Source organism: Hyla sarda, chromosome 4 (genome assembly GCF_029499605.1).
Source record: "Hyla sarda isolate aHylSar1 chromosome 4, aHylSar1.hap1, whole genome shotgun sequence".
Lineage (NCBI taxonomy): Eukaryota > Metazoa > Chordata > Amphibia > Anura > Hylidae > Hyla > Hyla sarda.
Window position 1 is genome coordinate 165,498,404 of NC_079192.1, and position 20,868 is coordinate 165,519,271.

Here is a 20,868-nt window from a genome sequence, read left to right on the forward strand (position 1 = left end):
ATAAAAATATTATAGGGGTCAGGGATTTTCTTTTTTAAATTAAAAAAATTATTAAAACGTGACAGAAACTAAAATTTGGTATTGGTGTAATCAGGCCGACGTAAAGTATCAAAATAATATGTAATTTTGACCACAAGGTGAATTGTAACAAAAAAAGAAAACCTCAACATTTGCATCTTTTTTTTTCAATTTCACCTTACAAATACATTTTTTGGTTTCAGTTATGGAAAAATTAAAAGGCGTCATTACAAAGTATACTTCCCCACAAAAAACAAGCCCCATATGGGTCTGTAGATGGAAAAATAAGTGTTATGGCTATTATAGGACGAGGAGGAAAAAACGAAAGTGCTGAAACTAATAAAGACCCTATTTTCGTAATATTTTGGTTGAAATTATTTTATCTATCAGGACAAGTGGGTTTTCTTGAGGGACAAGTAGATTGTGTTCCGCTTTAATCCCTTGGACAAGTATTTTTATTTTTTATTTCCACACCCCTGCAAGGGTTATCCAGGATTAGAAGACTCCAAATTCGAAGAATCTCTCCTTTGTTCCTGTGGTAGCCCTTGGGGGGTGTATGGTAGGGATGGTATGGTGTTGGTATATGAGGGGTTAATATTAACCCTGTCACTCGTGACGCCAGGATGAGGGCTGGTATGCTGAATCTATGTTCCGGCCTATCGCCGCCCTTCCCAGAAGCGAAAGGTGCAATGAAATGACTGAAGGTCCACAAACAGATTTAACTTTAACTTGAATAACTTTACTGTAGTGCTTGCAATATACAATGCATAGTAACAGTCTCATATAACAGTTCTCAGGTTGCTTAGCGACTGGCATTAAACTTGTAGTCTCTGAATTTAGGGAGTGCGGACCTTGCATTAAACTTGTAGTCTCTGAATTTAGGGAGTGATGTGCAGATCCGTCCGGATTTAGGGGAAATATTGGGTCCGGTGATACTGCAGAGTGCTTAGAGATGACACACTCTATAATTTAGATCATTCAGCCGTTGCCGCAAGGCTCAGGCCTAACTCACTGCGATACTGCGATATAGGTCTTCTCTCATCAAGAGCCAGGAGAAAGAGAGCCGCCGCTCCCTTATATGGGCAGGGGGCGTGGCGATTCTGATTGGTCCGAACGTCTGCCATTCACCAGTACATGGTGTGATGGGATTACTGATGTAAGAGGGCCTCAAAAGGTCCTTAAGCTAAAACCATAGAGTTCACCTTGTCACATGACCCGCAGGTCCTGCAACGATAATAGAAACAGGTAATTAACCATTTATATACAGAAATAATACTATATACATTATTCTATGGACAAATTAAAAATCTATATACTATAATAGAGGCGACTAGGGGCGGACTGACTAACAGAGATTACTAAGTCCTAGGGACTCTGGCTACGGGGACCCATAGATAAATAATTACTGTATGAAATGCGGTACTGGGACACCACATTCCCATTGTGACAATGACAATAACAAGTGGCCAACCTCCCCAGCCAAGCTAGGGAGGTTGGCCCCTTGTTATTGTCATTGTCACATTTTTGTCTTATATTCCTCTTCCTTTTTCCACACTTAGAGAATAGGAGTGTTCTTTGTGTATTAGGAGCATAAGGTTAGGGCATCACCTAACCCCTTTCCCTTTTAACCCCCCCCCCCTAATTATTGGTTATTTGTGTATCTTTTTTATGTCATGAGTAGTTATGTTTTAAGTATATCTCTGCCTTATTGGTATTCTTCAGGTTGGTTACATTTATTTCTTCTACCAAGGGTGCTTGGTTATATAGGGTCCTGGTACCCCCATCAATTTCTAGAAGTTGGTTTATATGTATTGCATATGGAACGTTGCCTTCTGGTTACCAGTGTGGAAATGAAGTCCTGAATTCCATATGTTTGGAATGGTTTAGAAAGGTCAACCAACCAGTTATTCACTGATTCAAATGGATGAGCAAAGTCATCAACAGTGGGAAAATTAATGCAAACTATACTAAAAGATAAGATTGTTGAACATCCACAATTCCATGGATTGGAAGATGAAAAACAACATGGGATTACTTCAAGGAGATCATGTCAACCTAATCTTACTGACTGTTTGGATTAGGTGAGTAAAATAATAGATGGCTACTGTTGACATTGCTTCTAGATTTTAGCAAGGCTACTGGGGGAGATTTATCATTAGGTGTCTATTGCAGATCTACTCCTTTACACTGCTTGTCTAATTTACACTCTTGCTCAAGATTTACTAAAGTTGTGCACGTCCTTTGATAAATTGTGTGCTAATATAGAAAGCCCCCCCCCTCTCTCTACCGTGCACTCCTTCTCTACCTCACATTTCACAGAGCTGTGGCATTTTCCTGCAGTACACTGCTCACATAGCTAGAAGTGCTGGAGCAGCAGTGCGTGCCGAACAAAACTCTGAACAATAGTAAAATCATAAATCTTTGTAAAGTACACAGAGGGGGAGATTCGCAAAGTATTTTTCGGCAAAAAAAAAAATCAATTTTGGTGTGAAAAATATTGACCACATTTTCAAAGAGCTTTGTGCCTCGGTTTACACTGTTCACATCAGTTTTGTAAAAGTGGGCGTCTCCACGTATATTGTTGGCTTTACAAGATATTTTCAAAGGGGTGAGTCCAGTTTACATAAAAAACTTCCCACAAGATTTTTGATAGTGTAGAAATCACAGAAATGGTTGTAGTTTTATTGTTTTCTTCTCATTTTAGATACGTGAATGCGGAGGACAAAGTCAGATTTGGCAGATTGCAATGAACAGCACTTTTTAAAATGTCAATAAAAGAGTTACCAAGGGCTGTGGGCAGTGTTTTTATTTTTTTATTTTTATTTTTTTAAATAAAACATTTTTTTCAATGTGTTTTTTTACACTTAATTTTTCAGGCTTAGTAGTGGAAGCAGTCTTGTAGACAGAATCCATTACTAAGCCGGGGCTTAGCGTTAGCCCCAAAATCAGTTAGCGCTAACCCCCAATTATTACCCCGGTACCCACCGCCACTGCTGGGAAGAGCCAACAGGTACCAACAGGCCCAGAGCATCAAAAATGGGGCTCTTGGGCCTAGGCGGTAACAGGCTAGCATTATTTAGGCTGGGGAGGGCCAGTAACAATGGTCCTCGCCCACCCTGGTAACATCAGGCTGTTGCTGCTTGGTTGGTATCTGGCTGATAAGGAAAAAATGGGGGAACCACACACATTTTTTTATTTATTTAAAATAATAAAAAATGTTTAAAAAAACACATAGGGTTGCCCTTATTTTCAGTATCAGCCAGATACCAACCAAGCAGCAACAGCCTGGACGTTACCAGGGTGGGTACGGACCATTGTTACTGGCCATCCCCAGCCCGAATAACGCCAGTCTGTTACCACCTAGGCCATTTTTTTGATGCTCAGGGCCTGTTGGTACCAGCTTTTTCCAGCACCCCTGTGGCGGTGGGTACCGAGGTAACAATAAGAGGTTAGCACTAGCTGATTTTGGGGCTAACACTAAGCCCTGGCATAGTAATGGATTCAGTCTATAAGACGGCTTCCACTACTAAGCCTGAAAATGCAATTATAAATAACATAACACGCTGAAAAAATAAATTATAAAAAAAAAAAAAAAAAAAAAACACTCCCCCCCCCCACAGCCATATAAAAAAAATGTTGGTCATCGTCGCAGTCCACCGAATCTGACATAGTCCTCTGCATTCAGGTTTCTGAAATGAGAAGAAAAGAAAAACAAGAAATATGGTTTAGTACATTTTTTGCGCTCTCCCCTGGGGAGAGCGCACAAAATGCAGTGTGTTCATAAACAGGGAGCCTCCAATTGTTGCTAAACTACAACTCTCATCATGGAGGATGTAGTTAAGCAACAGCTGGAGTCTCCATGTTTGGGAACACACTGCCAGAAAGGCTCTGTCCCCATTATGCAATACGCATGAGAACAGGCCTGGACTTTGTAGCTCGATCTGTCCCTCTGCCCTTGGACTACTACTCCCATCATGGGACAGTCTGTCTCATGATGGGAGTAGTTGTAGTACCGCAGTGCTGAGGGATGGCACTTGCACATCCCCTGGCTGCGGGACTTTTAGGACTTAAGAGTTATGATTTTTTAAAGGTAAGGAGGAAAAAACGAAAGTGCAAAAAAACAAAAAACGCCTGGTCCTTAAAGGGGTACTATGGTGAAAACCTTTTTTCTTTTAAATCAACTGGTGGCAGAAAGTTAAACATATTTGTTAATTACTTCTATTAAAAAATCTTAATCCTTCCAGTACTTATTAGCTGCTGAATGCTACAGAGGAAATTCCTTTCTTTTTGGAACACTGATGACATCACGAACACAGTGCTCTCTGCTGACATCTCTGTCCATTTTAGCAACCATGCATAGCAGATGTATGCATAGCAGATGTATGCTAAGGGCAGCATGGTGGCTCAGTGGTTAGCACTGCTGCCTTGCAGTGCTGGGGACTTGGGTTCAAATCCCACTAAGGAGAACAATGAATAAAGTGTTGTTATTATTATATAATAACATCAGCAGAGAGCACTGTGGTCGTGATGTCATCAGAGAGCATTCCAAAAAGAAAAGAATTTCCTCTGTAGTATTCAGCAGCTAATAAGTACAGGAAGGATTAAGATTTTTTAATAGAAGTAATTTACAAATATGTTTAACTTTCTGCCACCAGTTGATTTAAAAGAAAAAAGGTTTTCACCGGAGTACCCCTTTTAAGGGGTTATTAAAGGAGAAAAAGTTTATGCAGTAATATCAGAAAGTATTACTTTACTGAGAGAGTAGTAGATGCATGGAATAGCCTTCCTGCAGAAATGGTAGCTGCAAATACAGTTCGAGCATGCATGGGATAGGTATGAGGCTATCTTTTATATATAATAAGGCCAGGGACAATTGATTATATTCAGAACATTGGGCACACTAGAAGGGCTGAATGGTTCCTATTTGCTGACACATTCTATGTTTCAATGTCCTATCTATACAATGTGTGTCATTTCATGATCATCATCTTCATCAGTAATTGTATGTATCCCTCATTGTGGGTACTGCATATGCAACAGTCCATGCAGTTTCATCACACAGAAAAGTAATTCCCAGGGGTCATTAAGAAATCACATGACCAAAGTGAAGAAAATAATTCTAGGAAGTCTCTGAAAGAAGGGAATAACTAAATAAGGTAATACTTTCCGAATTATACCGGCTACCTAATAAAAACATTTTTTGTGCCCTAATTTAAAGTAGTCTCATGCAAAAAAAAATTATCCTATATCCTATCCGCAGTATAGGGGACAAGTTATAGATGGCAGGGGGGGGGGGGGGGGTTCCATTTCCGGTACAGAGCCCCAGCTCCCCCCTCTAGAGCGGCTCGTCACAACACCTCCATATATCTCTACGGGAAAGTCGTTCGTCTATCTTCAGCTCTGTCAGAGATATATGAAGAAGGCCCCCGCTTTGGGCAGTGGTCATGCCACTCCAGTAGCTTTACCAGAAGATCGCAGGGGGCCACAGTACTCGGACCCCTCACGATCTAAAACTTATCCCCTATCCTGAGGATAGAATAAGTATTTTTTGCATGAGACTACTCCTTTAATGCTTGCCAGTCCCAAGAATTAAAGGCTTGCAGCATAGGTTTAGCTCTGCGCATTTTTTCCAAGCAAAGTAGGATACCCATTCATTTAGCCGTGCAGAAAGCTGCAGCTTGACCCTATTCACCTGGATGGGATGCCACTGTATGGGCAAAATCGAAGAATCTGACAGTTCTTATCAAATACAACTTTAGAGTCTTATCGCAAGAGCACTATATCATCCCAAAATATCTAAAAATATTAAAAGGAGAAGGGCAACCCCAACAAATATAAAACAGTATGGAAACATTTCTCAATTTCATCATTCACCACTCGAAGGTTATGTTCACACTAAGGTAATTCAGTAAATATTTTCCTCATTGGATCCACAGAGTTCTAAAATGGTCTACCACCAGAAGATTACACAAGTACAATCTTCCGCTGGAATACAAGTCCATGTAGGAAGTTCTGTTGTGGAACTTCGGACGTTTGGACAGTGCAGCATAACTTCCATTGAATTTAAAGATAGTGGAATCTGAGCAGAATTGAATCTTCATGGTATGAACAGGGCCTAAAAGGGTAATCTAGCAAAAACATACAAGTTTTTAAAAATCTTTTGAAACGACAGATACACTTTAAACGTAGATTAATATAAACCTAAAAAAATAGCTTAAATTGGAACACCAAGAAGGAAAATTCACGGAATTATGGAAATCACAAAATCCATGGAGAAGAAAATAATATGCAAACTATAAAAAAAAAATATTCAAAACATCTTGATTTATTCAGTATCAAGTATAAAGTACCATGTGCAGAAATCCACACCTTAATGCCTTGGCATGCTACCAGTGAGGATATAAATCATCAAGATCTGCAGATGGCAGCCCCCTGTGCTACTGATGTCCGAGATGTGCTTAGTGGCAGACAAATCCAGAGATGCTGCAGGCCATGGTAGGGCGTTTAGGCCACACAAGCTTCTCACAGTAGCACAAGCAAGATGCAGCCTGGCATTCTGGTGTTGAAAAACGGCTCCTGGAACACTTTGGCTGCGTTCACACAGAGTAAATGAAGAGTAATTAACGCTGAAAAATTTACGGGCAAAAAAAAATATTTGCACACAATTTGCGCTGAATTGCACGCGGACATGTGGGAGAAAGAAGTGAAGGGTTTTTCAGCCATTTCCATGCAGCATTCGCAGGCAATTTGCGCGGAAAACGATGTCGGGCGGAATTTTTTTTTACCATTGACTTCAATTGATTTCTGCTAGCAGATTGCGCTTGAAGAATGACCATGTTCTTTCTTCAAGTGGAATAGAATTTAGTGTCGGAATTCTGCTAGCAGAATTTCTGCAGTGTGAACAGGACAGCAGAAATAACATTAAAGTCAATGGGCAGAGGAGATGTGCATTCATTTGGAGCGGAGAATTCAAGAGGAATTACTCAAGTAAATTCCTCTTGAATTACTCAGTGTGAACGCACCCTTAGGAGAAATGGCCATACCACTGGCCCAAGCAAAGTATCAAAACAGTTATATATCCGGTGGAAAACAATTTTTTTATATATCAACTGGTGCCAAAAAGTTCAACAGATTTGTAAATTACTTCTATTAAAAATCTTAATCCTTCCAGTACTTATCAGCTGTTTATACTACAGAGGAAGTTGAGTTGTTCTTTTTCTGTCTGACCACAGTGCTCTCTGCTGACACCTCTGTCCATCTCAGGAATTGTCCAGAGCAGGAACAAATTCCCATAGCAAACCTCTCCTGCTCTGGACAGTTCCTGAGATGGACAGAGGTGTCAGCAGAGAGCACGGTGGTCAGACAGAAAAGTACATAAACTACATAAAAGTAATTTGCTAATCTGTTTACGTTTCTGGCACCAGTTGATTAGAATTACTTTTTTCCATTGGAGTGTAGGGTTACATGTATACCATTCACACCGTATTCCACTACGTTGCAGATTCTGCTCCAAGAAGACACACAGGGCTAGTTCTACATTAAGGTTTGGAGGCGGACCCACACGTCACAGTCACGTTTGCATGCTGGAACCCGCCTCCAAACCTTACTGCACATACAAGACTGAAGCGGGGTAACCCTGTGTGTCTGCTCATAACAAATTCCACAGCGTATTACCCGCAGCATGAAAAACGCTGTAGATTCGCTTTGTGTGACTCTACTCTTAGGGTGTATTCGGCACATATTTGATATGTAGGATTTGAAGTTGCCTTTTTGATGTGTTTGCTGTGTTCAATAATTTAGTTTATACTGAACTCGGCATCATAAAATCTGCTGCTTCAAATCCTGTGCATTAAATATGCCCAGGATACTGTACTAGTGAATAAACCCTAAGTGTAAGTTCACACGTACAGGATCTGCTACATATTTTGTTCAGCTGATTTTGCTACCAAGAAAGGGAAACACAGATCAGCTCACGGAATCTAGATGTAACAAGGAGCACTTTAATCCTGTAGTCCGGAAGCACAGAGCAGGGAACCGTTATTCCCCAGAGAGGATAATCAATGGAGAAAAGAAAGTGTCCAGCTCCCAGGAAGTCCAATTAAAACTTAACGTTTAATATGATGCAAAGTTAAAAAAGCATTCCACTGAAGGAAAGTGACATGCCACTCATAAAAGAAGTAAAAGTACAGTGACCCCCCCGATATACGATCATTTCAACATACGATGGCCTCTCAGAGGCCATCGCATGTTGAAGGCAGCATCAACATACGATGCTTTTGTATGTCGGGGCCATCGCATAAACAGCAATCCGGCAGCGCAGACTGCTTCAGCTGCCACCGGATAGCTGTTTACGGTGCCCCGTGTCGTCCGCTGACGATCACTGACCTGTCCCCGGGGCTCCGGCGCATCCTCTTCGGGATCCCCTGCATCGTCGGCACTCTCCATCGTCGTCATCACATCCCTGCAAACGCCGTCCCGTCATCCAATAGGAGCGGTGTGCGTAACGACGCGATGGCGGCGACGGAGAGTGAGGATGCCGGGGAAGCAGAGGCCTTGCCGGAGCGTCGGGGACACCCTGGGGACGCGGCGACAGCGATGGAAGGCGACATCACAGCAGTGACGAGCGGTGACGGTCCAGAGCGGCAGGGACAGGTGAGTACAACTTCCTCTACCAGTGGTCTTCAACCTGCGGACCTCCAGATGTTGCAACACTACAACACCCAGCATGCCCGGACAGCCGTTGGCTGTCCGGGCATGCTGGGTGTTGTAGTTTTGCAACATCTGGAGGTCCGCAGGTTGTAGACCACTGTCCTATACTTTACATTGCACGGATCCCTCAACATACGATGGTTCATTTGGAACAGATTACCATTGTATGTTGAGGGACCACTGTATAAGCTCTTAGTCATGGCCATGACTCAGAGCTTATGCTCGAAACGCATCAGCGTTTCACTCCTTTTATGAGTGACATGTCACTTTCCTTCAGTGGAATGCTTTTTTCGCTTTAAAGCAACATTTCATTTCATGGGCTATGATTATATTCAGTCTTGTTATTTCATATCCTTAAAAAATTGCATAAGCATCTATCATGGGACTTAAAGGAAAGCGGTAGTCTACAACTCCCCACACACATCATGTTAAGGTTTATTATTAGATATGAAAACAATCAGGTGAATGAGCGGGAGAGCAGAACAGGGTGATGTGTCACCTGAGTGCGCCCGCCTGCTGCAGGGTATTTCAGAGGGTACAAAGTCTACAAAGAATTAATTTCCAGCCGAATAGTAATGGATATGCAGGAAAAAAATGCTATATTGTAAGCTGAAGGTTTGAAATCTGCATGGATTTTATGCACCATGTGTATAAGGTTTTATTGATCTTCAAAATAATATGTATCAAGACCCAGTGAGTGGAGAGCTATAAATTTACATTTATTTACAATTTACAGCCATAAGCAGTTACAAAAAAAAAAAAACTCTTTCTTCCCACTCACTCAAATTGTGAAAATATTTTTTCCCCAACAAGCTTTATTAGGTGAAAAAAATAATACAGTGATGCCTCAACATACAATAGTTTCAGCATACGATGGTCTTTTCTGGACCATTGTAACTTGAAACCAGACTCCACATACAATGCTACAGACAGTCCAGATCTGTGAAACATGTCAATAGTTGGAAGAACCGACCAATCGGAATGGACATTTTACTGGTAAAACCCCTGTATTACTGAAGTGCATGCACTGACTGGCTGTCTGGTAGCACCCTCTTCAGTACAGGGTGGTATTACATGTTCTGTACTACTCTTTAGGGATAGCTGCTCCAGGTGAGGGCGGCTATATGTTACCTTTCTGGGACATTGAGTGTACTGTACAGGACCCTGAAGAAGCTCTTGTCCTCTACATAGACAGATTACAGCTCCCAGCAGATCTTTATTACTTTTATATGTAAGGATTTGCTTTATCTGTATTAGTTATCTACTTATTTTTCTTTAATCCTCACTTTTTCCTATTTTTGGATGACATTTTGGAGGCTTCAGAACCAATTACCAGGTTTCCAAAGAATTATAGTCTCAACATACAATGGTCGTCCTGAAACCAATTAATATTGTAACTTGAGGGACCACTGTTTTTAAATAACACACACTTCAAAATCTGGTGTGTGCCACCTGATCACAGGTCAATGGATATTAATCTGCCGAATGGCTGGAATATTGTATGTACATTGCGCTGGGAAAACCTGCAGTGTAATCCCAGTATTTTCAGAGGGTCACAACACTGTTAAAAAGCTCCAACACTGCCCCCATCAGATTGCTTTTTATATTCTTAAAAGGAGTATTCCAACACTGGAAAACGTATCCCCTACCCTAAGGATAAGGGATAAGTTTCAGATCAGGCGGATCCCAGCGGTCGGACCCCCAGCAGTCTGCGGGAAGTGGGTGTGTCGACCACTGCATGAAGCTGCGGCTGACACGCCCCCTCAATACAGCTCTATGGGAGAGTCAGAGCGCTGTCTTTCGCAACCTCCGGCTCCGCCATAGCGCTGTATGGAGGGGGAATGTCGGCCTCGCTTCACGCTATCTGGCCAGAGAGCCGAGGCCCATACGGGGGATTTGCGGGGGGTGTCCCAGCGGTCAGACCCCGACCATCTGAAACTTCTCCCCTATCCTTAGGATAGTGGATACATTTTCCAATACTGGATATTTCCTTTAACAAGGCCTCTGAAAAATGAAAGTAGCCAGCTTATTCGTTGCTGTGGAAAACTGAGCGACTTTGTCTTTCCACAGGTTTTGATAAATCTCTCCCTTATGTGTCTGACCCCCCTACTATCTCCTGCATGGCCTACAAAGTGTCAATGTATCTCTATGGGCAAGTCAGAGATACCCCAATGCCGTATCTCCGGCTCTGCATGATAGTTCTCCATTAAGCAGTTGGACCATTTTCTGTTTAAAGGAGTTCTCCAGAACTATCTATGTTTTCCAGGGGAGCTCCTGGACCTAGAATAAAGGGGTGTGATGCTTCTGGGACTGCTCTGCCCACCTTGCTGTATACCCTGATAGGGCAGCTTGTCCCATTCAAGACCTGATCCCCACTTGTCAAACCTTCCTGGTTGGGTCATCACTTTTTAATATAAAGGAACAGCAACCCTCAAAAAAAACAGGATTTAGCTTTTAAGATGCACCATGTACCGTATATACTCGAGTTTAAGCCGACCCGAGTATAAGCCGAGGCCCCTAATTTCAACCCAAAATCCCAGGAAAAGTTATTGACTCGAGTATAAGCCTAGGGTGGGAAATACATCATCCCCCCCTGTCATCATCCAGACCCCCGTCATTAACATCCTCATCATCATCACCGCCTGTCATCATCCAGACCCTCATCATCATCACCTGTCATCATCCTTTTGTCATCATCCCACACCCCCCCTTCATCATCCCCTTGTCATCATCCCACACCCCCCCCTTCATCATCCCCTTGTCATCATCCCACACCCCCCTTTCATCATCCCACAACCCCCCTTCATCATCATCTTGTCATCATCCGCCCTCAGTGGTCTTCAACCTGCGGACCTCCAGAGGTTTCAAAACTACAACTCCCAGCAAGCCCGGGCAGCCATCGGCTGTCCGGGCTTGCTGGGAGTTGTAGTTTTGAAACCTCTGGAGGTCCGCAGGTTGAAGACCACTGCGGCCTTCGACATCATCCAGCCCCCTCTCACCCCCTTTAGTTCTGTACAGTACTCGCCTCCGCTCGGCGCTGGTCCGGTGCTGTAGGACTGCCGTCCGGTGGGATAGTGATTCCGGGCTGCTATCTTCACCGGGGGCGCCTCTTCTCCGTGCTTCGGGCCCAGAATAGAGGCGTTGCCTTGACGATGACGCAGAAGTACGTTGGTAATGAACGTACCTCTGCGTCGTCGTCAAGGCAACGCCTCTATTCTGGGGCCGGGCCCGAAGCGCTTAGAAGAGGCCTCCCCGGTGAAGATAGCAGCCCGGAACCACTATCCCACCGGACCACCTCCTCTCCGGACAGTCCTGCAGCACCGGACCAGCGCCGAGCGGAGGCGAGTACTGTACAGAACTAAAGGGGGTGAGAGGGGGGCTGGATGATGTCGAAGGCCGCAGTGGTCTTCAACCTGCGGACCTCCGGAGGTTTCAGAACTACAACTCCCAGCAAGCCCGGACAGCCGATGGCTGCCCGGGCTTGCTGGGAGTTGTAGTTTTGAAACCTCTGGAGGTCCGCAGGTTGAAGACCACTGCGAGTTGAGAGTTCACTCGAGTATAAGCCGAGGGGGGTGTTTTCAGCACGAAAAATCGTGCTGAAAAACTCGGCTTATACTCGAGTATATACGGTAACTGATTTACAACAGTTTTTGCTACGTTTGCTCAAAGTACCTAAACTGCTTTCCTACAATGTAACCAGGGCTGTGGAGTCAGAGTCAGACAAAATTTCAGATCAGGCGGATCCCAGCGGTCGGACCCCCAGCAGTCTGCGGGAAGTGGGTGTGTCGACCACTGCATGAAGCTGCGGCTGACACGCCCCCTCAATACAGCTCTATGGGAGAGTCAGAGCGCTGTCTTTCGCAACCTCCGGCTCCGCCATAGCGCTGTATGGAGGGGGAATGTCGGCCTCGCTTCACGCTATCTGGCCAGAGAGCCGAGGCCCATACGGGGGATTGCGGGGGGTGTCCCAGCGGTCAGACCCCGACCATCTGAAACTTCTCCCCTATCCTTAGGATAGTGGATACATTTTCCAATACTGGATATTTCCTTTAACAAGGCCTCTGAAAAATGAAAGTAGCCAGCTTATTCGTTGCTGTGGAAAACTGAGCGACTTTGTCTTTCCACAGGTTTTGATAAATCTCTCCCTTATGTGTCTGACCCCCCTACTATCTCCTGCATGGCCTACAAAGTGTCAATGTATCTCTATGGGCAAGTCAGAGATACCCCAATGCCGTATATCCGGCTCTGCATGATAGTTCTCCATTAAGCAGTTGGACCATTTTCTGTTTAAAGGAGTTCTCCAGAACTATCTATGTTTTCCAGGGGAGCTCCTGGACCTAGAATAAAGGGGTGTGATGCTTCTGGGACTGCTCTGCCCACCTTGCTGTATACCCTGATAGGGCAGCTTGTCCCATTCAAGACCTGATCCCCACTTGTCAAACCTTCCTGGTTGGGTCATCACTTTTTAATATAAAGGAACAGCAACCCTCAAAAAAAACAGGATTTAGCTTTTAAGATGCACCATGTACCGTATATACTCGAGTTTAAGCCGACCCGAGTATAAGCCGAGGCCCCTAATTTCAACCCAAAATCCCAGGAAAAGTTATTGACTCGAGTATAAGCCTAGGGTGGGAAATACATCATCCCCCCCTGTCATCATCCAGACCCCCGTCATTAACATCCTCATCATCATCACCGCCTGTCATCATCCAGACCCTCATCATCATCACCTGTCATCATCCTTTTGTCATCATCCCACACCCCCCCCCCCCTTCATCATCCCCTTGTCATCATCCCCACCCCCCTTCATCATCCCCTTGTCATCATCCCACACCCCCCCTTCATCATCCCCTTGTCATCATCCCACACACCCCCCCTTCATCATCCCCTTGTCGTCATCATCCCACACCCCCCCTTCATCATCCCCTTGTCGTCATCATCCCACACCCCCCCTTCATCATCCCCTTGTCGTCATCATCCCACACCCCCCCTTCATCATCCCCTTGTCGTCATCATCCCACACCCCCCCTTCATCATCCCCTTGTCGTCATCATCCCACACCCCCCCTTCATCATCCCCTTGTCGTCATCATCCCACACCCCCCCTTCATCATCCCCTTGTCGTCATCATCCCACACCCCCCCCTTCATCATCCCCTTGTCGTCATCATCCCACACCCCCCCTTCATCATCCCCTTGTCGTCATCATCCCACACCCCCCCTTCATCATCCCCTTGTCATCATCCCACACCCCCCTTTCATCATCCCACTGTCATCATCCCACACCCCCCTTTCATCATCCCACAACCCCCCTTCATCATCATCTTGTCATCATCCGCCCTCAGTGGTCTTCAACCTGCGGACCTCCAGAGGTTTCAAAACTACAACTCCCAGCAAGCCCGGGCAGCCATCGGCTGTCCGGGCTTGCTGGGAGTTGTAGTTTTGAAACCTCTGGAGGTCCGCAGGTTGAAGACCACTGCGGCCTTCGACATCATCCAGCCCCCTCTCACCCCCTTTAGTTCTGTACAGTACTCGCCTCCGCTCGGCGCTGGTCCGGTGCTGCAGGACTGTCGTCCGGTGGGATAGTGGTTCCGGGCTGCTATCTTCACCGGGGGCGCCTCTTTTCCGCGCTTCGGGCCCAGAATAGAGGCGTTGCCTTGACGATGACGCAGAAGTACGTTGGTAATGAACGTACCTCTGCGTCGTCGTCAAGGCAACGCCTCTATTCTGGGGCCGGGCCCGAAGCGCTTAGAAGAGGCCTCCCCGGTGAAGATAGCAGCCCGGAACCACTATCCCACCGGACCACCTCCTCTCCGGACAGTCCTGCAGCACCGGACCAGCGCCGAGCGGAGGCGAGTACTGTACAGAACTAAAGGGGGTGAGAGGGGGGCTGGATGATGTCGAAGGCCGCAGTGGTCTTCAACCTGCGGACCTCCGGAGGTTTCAGAACTACAACTCCCAGCAAGCCCGGACAGCCGATGGCTGCCCGGGCTTGCTGGGAGTTGTAGTTTTGAAACCTCTGGAGGTCCGCAGGTTGAAGACCACTGCGAGTTGAGAGTTCACTCGAGTATAAGCCGAGGGGGGTGTTTTCAGCACGAAAAATCGTGCTGAAAAACTCGGCTTATACTCGAGTATATACGGTAACTGATTTACAACAGTTTTTGCTACGTTTGCTCAAAGTACCTAAACTGCTTTCCTACAATGTAACCAGGGCTGTGGAGTCAGAGTCAGACAAAATTTTGGGTACCTGGAGTCGGCAAACAATGCACCGACTCGGACTTCTAATAAATTTAGATTGGAATGAATATAATTAAAGGAGTACTCCAATGGAAAACTTTATATGGGCAAACAAAGCATGAAATAAAGTTATATAAATTTCTAATGTACTTGCGCTGTCCAGACTGAAAGGATCCCGGTGTTCTTCTTCTTTCTGCTGCTCACCGGAAGCTCAGTAGTTTTCCTTCATTTGATGACGCTCGACTTCTTATTCCGAGCGCTCCGCCGCCATCTTAGCCTGGTGACTCATACATCCCATGAGTCATCGCGGGCTCTGCCGGCCTCCTAGCCCGGAGTCGGCTACTCCTCCCGCAATTATATATTCATTTATGCTTGTTTGCTGAGCTGCCATAGGCTTAGCTCAGCAAACACCACCAGCCAATCTCCATAATAGACATGCTCATGCGCACATCGTTAACTCCGCTTGCCAATAACTGTCTTAGTTGTGCGCATGAGCACATCGTTCTCCGGCATAATCTGCGCACGCAGCCGTGGCCGAAAGCTCATTGGAGCTTCAGCTGCACGTGAGTAAGGATGTTTTTTTCAAATCTCGTGATATGAATATGAGAGGGAGCGAAGGGGGCGTACTTTATTAAAATTTAGGAAGTGGGACTAGCAGGAGAGAAGCAGGGGGAGGGCAGGAGCTGGCCGGATATGATGAGTGGGTATTCTGGGAAATGTAGTTTTTAACCATGCGCTGCCCAGGCATATAACCTGGAAGTGACCGAAACTTCGGTCGAGCATAGCGCGAAAACGGCTGGGCCATTCCGTGTGATTGTAGGTGCTATGTGAAGGTATGTGAATGGGCTACATTTGGAGATTAGTTTGTTCTTTCTAGGGGGGCATCGGAGTTTTCCTTTAATGACTTCTCTACTGTAAGAATAAAGACCAATGCATGCAGTGCCTCATGTAACCACAAAACCAACACGTTAAGTGACTCAAGAAGCTTTTCATGTGCTTTACTATATGACACACAACGCACAATTAGGAGCGGCAATACTTATACTTTCCATAGTGTTGTGTTCTGCTGTTACAGGGAACCCATGGGTAACATAGCCTCTCACTGATAAGGGATTAAAGGGGTACTCCGGCGCTAAGACATCTTATCCCCTATCCAAAGGATAGGGGATAAGATGCCTGATCGCGGGGGTCCCGCCGCTGGGGACCCCCGTGATCTTCCACGCTGCACCCAGTTAGAATCAGTCCCCGGAGCGTGTTCGCTCCGGGTATGATTACTGGCGATCACGGGGACGGAGCATAGTGATGTCACGGCTCTGCCCCGGTTGAGGTCACGCTCCGCCCCCTCAATGCAAGCCATAAAGGTGGGTGCTGCATGGTAGATCCCGGGGGTCCCAAGCAGCGGGACCCCGGCGATCTGACATCTTATCTCCTATCCTTTGGATAGGGGATAAGATGTCTTAGCACCGGAGTACCCCTTTAAGTAAATATGTTTTTTGCAGGACTAGAGACACTTGTATAAGTGAAGGGAATGGAGGGTCACTAGTTCAAGACTGAAGCTGTAAACCATTGGAAAAACTGCTGTCATTCAGCTAAGGCTATAAAAACTTGTAAACTCAGATTGTTAGCTTAAACTTTAAACATGACAGCCAGTAGTCTTTTGGTAATGACATGTATGTTGCCTTTCTTTCCTTCAAGGAATGTATAAAATACATTTGCATATTAATACAGGAGTCGGAGGGTATGAGTCGGAAGTACAAAAAACTTCAGAGTCTGAGTCGGAACATTTATCTACCGACTCCACAGCCCTGAATGTAACTACATGAGGTACATAATACCAGCAAAAAGGCAATGGCCACCCGTGTGTCTATAATCAGAATACAACAGCTAGTCCCTGCAATACAGTCATAGCATGAACTGAGCTCTGCTCCCAAAAAAACACATGGCAGCATAAACACTGTACAGTACATTTACTGATACCTACAGCCCCATATCAGCATATCTACTTATGTATACAGCCCCATATCAGCATATCTACTTATGTATACAGCCCCATATCAGCATATCTACTTATGTATACAGCCCCATATCACCATATCTACTCATGTATACAGCCCCATATCACCATATCTACTCATGTATACAGCCCCATATCACCATATCCACTGATGTATACAGCCCCATATCACCATATCCACTGATGTATACAGCCCCATATCACCATATCCACTGATGTATACAGCCCCATATCACCATATCCACTGATGTATACAGCCCCATATCACCATATCCACTGATGTATACAGCCCCATATCACCATATCCACTGATGTATACAGCCCCATATCACCATATCCACTGATGTATACAGCCCCATATCACTATATATACACGGATGTATACAGCCCCATATCACTATATATACACGGATGTATACAGCCCCATATCACCATATCCACTGATGTATACAGCCCTATATCACTATATATATACACGGATGTATACAGCCCCATATCACCATATACACTGATGTATACAGCCCCATATCACCATATCCACTAATGTATACAGCCCCATATCACTATATATACACGGATGTATACAGCCCCATATCACCATATCCACTGATGTATACAGCCCCATATCACCATTTCCACTGATGTATACAGCCCCATTTCACCATATCCACTGATTTATACAGCCCCATATCACCATATCCACTGATGTATACAGCCCCATATCACCATATCCACTGATGTATACAGCCCCATATCACCATATCCACTGATGTATACAGCCCCATATCACCATATCCACTGATGTATACAGCCCCATTTCACCATATCCACTGATGTATACAGCCCCATTTCACCATATCCACTGATGTATACAGCCCCATTTCACCATATCCACTGATGTATACAGCCCCATATCACTATATATACACGGATGTATACAGCCCCATATCACTATATATACACGGATGTATACAGCCCCATATCACCATATCCACTGATGTATACAGCCCCATATCACCATATCCACTGATGTATACAGCCCTATATCACTATATATATATACGGATGTATACAGCCCCATATCACCATATACACTGATGTATACAGCCCCATATCACCATATCCACTAATGTATACAGCCCCATATCACTATATATACACGGATGTATACAGCCCCATATCACCATATCCACTGATGTATACAGCCCCATATCACCATATCCACTGATGTATACAGCCCCATTTCACCATATCCACTGATGTATACAGCCCCATATCACCATATCCACTGATGTATACAGCCCCATATCACCATATCCACTGATGTATACAGCCCCATATCACCATATCCACTGATGTATACAGCCCCATATCACCATATCCACTGATGTATACAGCCCCATATCACCATATCCACTGATGTATACAGCCCCATATCACCATATCTACTGATGTATACAGCCCCATATCACCATATCCACTGATGTATACAGCCCCATATCACTATATATACACGGATGTATACAGCCCCATATCACTATATATACACGGATGTATACAGCCCCATATCACTATATATACACGGATGTATACAGCCCCATATCACCATATCCACTGATGTATACAGCCCCATATCACCATATCCACTGATGTATACAGCCCCATATCACCATATACACTGATGTATACAGCCCCATATCACCATATCCACTAATGTATACAGCCCCATATCACTATATACACTGATGTATATAGCCCCATATCACCATATATACACGGATGTATACAGCCCCATATCACTATATATACACGGATGTATACAGCCCCATATCACCATATATACACGGATGTATACAGCCCCATATCACCATATATACACGGATGTATACAGCCCCATATCACTATATATACACGGATGTATACAGCCCCATATCACTATATACACTGGTGTATACAGTCCAGGTACCAGGGCTGGACATGAGCAGTCCCTGCCCTCCCTGAGTTGCCCCCATACATAGAGCTCCATGACTAACAACTTTCACACATGAGTCATGTCCCCGGATATAACAGCAGCTCTTACCCACATGAGGTGTGAAGTCCTCCAGGCTGTCAGCTTCTCTTCTACTTGTGCTGCATCTGTGTGCCCGCTGCCTGCAGGGCTCAGTGTGTACAGTATCCAAAGCTGCAGCGCCGCACATACAGACTTCCCTGAGCAACAAGTGTCTGCAGTACAAGTCTCTTCAGGCTGCTAAACGGGCAAAGTGTCCTAGTGTCCGGGCCAGAGCAAAGCACTACACCGCAGATACATCCTACACGTTGTCCCCGAGCGCACTGACTGACCCTGGAGGGGGCGGTGTGAGGTGCAAACGTGTGTCCTATGCAAGTCTACGTTCGCACCTCCCCTCGGCTCTCCGAAGATTGCTGAAGGCAGAGCAGGGCAGAGAGGATGTACACACCTCCCTCCGCTCCCCTCCTCGGTCCCCTTCCCTCAGCACAGAGCAGCTCAGCACTCCAAGGACGTAAACATACAGCAGAAATGTATCGTGTAGGAATACACAGTGTAATTGTATAGTGTAGAAATACACAACAGTGTATAGTGTTCATCACTCCTAGGACAGATAAATACACAGTGTAAATGTATAGTGTAGAAATACACAGTGTAATTGTATAGTGTAGAAATACACAGTGTAATTGTATAGTGTAGAAATACACAACAGTCTATAGTGTTCATCACTCCTAGGACAGAGAAATACACAGTGTAAATGTATAGTGTAGTAATATACAGTGTATAGTGTTCATCACTCCTAGGACAGAGAAATGCACAGTGTAATTGTATAGTGTAGTAATATACAGTGTAAATGCATAGTGTAGAAATACACAGTGTAATTGTATAGTGTAAAAATACACAGTGTAATTGTATAGTGTAGAAATACACAACAGGGTATAGTGTTCATCACTCCTAGGACAGAGAAATACACAGTGTAAATGTATAGTGTAGAAATACACAGTGTAAATGTATAGTGTAGAAATACACAACAGGGTATAGTGTTCATCACTCCTAGGACAGAGAAATGCACAGTGTAAATGTATAGTGTAGAAATACACAGTGTAATTGTATAGTGTAGAAATACACAACAGGGTATAGTGTTCATCACTCCTAGGACAGAGAAATACACAGTGTAAATGTATAGTGTAGAAATACACAACAGGGTATAGTGTTCATCACTCCTAGGACATAGAAATATACAGTGTAAATGTATAGTGTAGAAATACACAACAGTGTATAGTGTTCATCACTCCTAGGACAGAGAAATACACAGTGTAATTGTATAGTGTAGAAATACACAACAGGGTATAGTGTTCATCACTCCTAGGACATAGAAATATACAGTGTAAATGTATAGTGTAGAAATACACAACAGTGTATAGTGTTCATCACTCCTAGGACAGAGAAATACACAGTGTAATTGTATAGTGTAGAAATACACAACAGGGTATAGTGTTCATCACTCCTAGGACAGATAAATACACAGTGTAAATGTATAGTGTAGAAATACACAGTGTAAATGCATAGTGTAGAAATACACAGTGTAATTGTATAGTGTAAAAATACACAACAGGGTATAGTGTTCATCACTCCTAGGACATAGAAATATACAGTGTAAATGTATAGTGTAGAAATACACAGTGTAAATGTATAGTGTAGAAATACACAACAGGGTATAGTGTTCATCACTCCTAGGACAGAGAAATACACAGTGTAAATGTATAGTGTAGAAATACACAGTGTAAATGTATAGTGTAGAAATACACAGTGTAAATGTATAGTGTAGAAATACACAACAGTGTATAGTGTTCATCACTCCTAGGACAGAGAAATACACAGTGTAAA

General features: G+C 44.4%; 1 protein-coding gene across 5 annotated transcripts in view; it reads right to left on the minus strand.

Annotated features, from left to right (window-relative positions):
* The window catches only part of C4H15orf39 (chromosome 4 C15orf39 homolog), a 175,591-nt gene that overhangs the window by 65,880 nt on the left and 88,843 nt on the right, over positions 1–20,868 (minus strand). For 3 of the 5 annotated variants that reach the window (XM_056572601.1, XM_056572604.1, XM_056572605.1), the window contains exon 1: positions 19,057–19,366. The exons of 1 other annotated variant lie outside the window; for it this stretch is intronic. The gene's annotated coding sequence lies outside the window, so the exon portion shown is untranslated. Of the gene's footprint in view, positions 1–19,056; positions 19,367–20,868 lie in introns of those variants that run through there. One more of the 5 variants, XM_056572603.1, reaches the window with a different exon arrangement.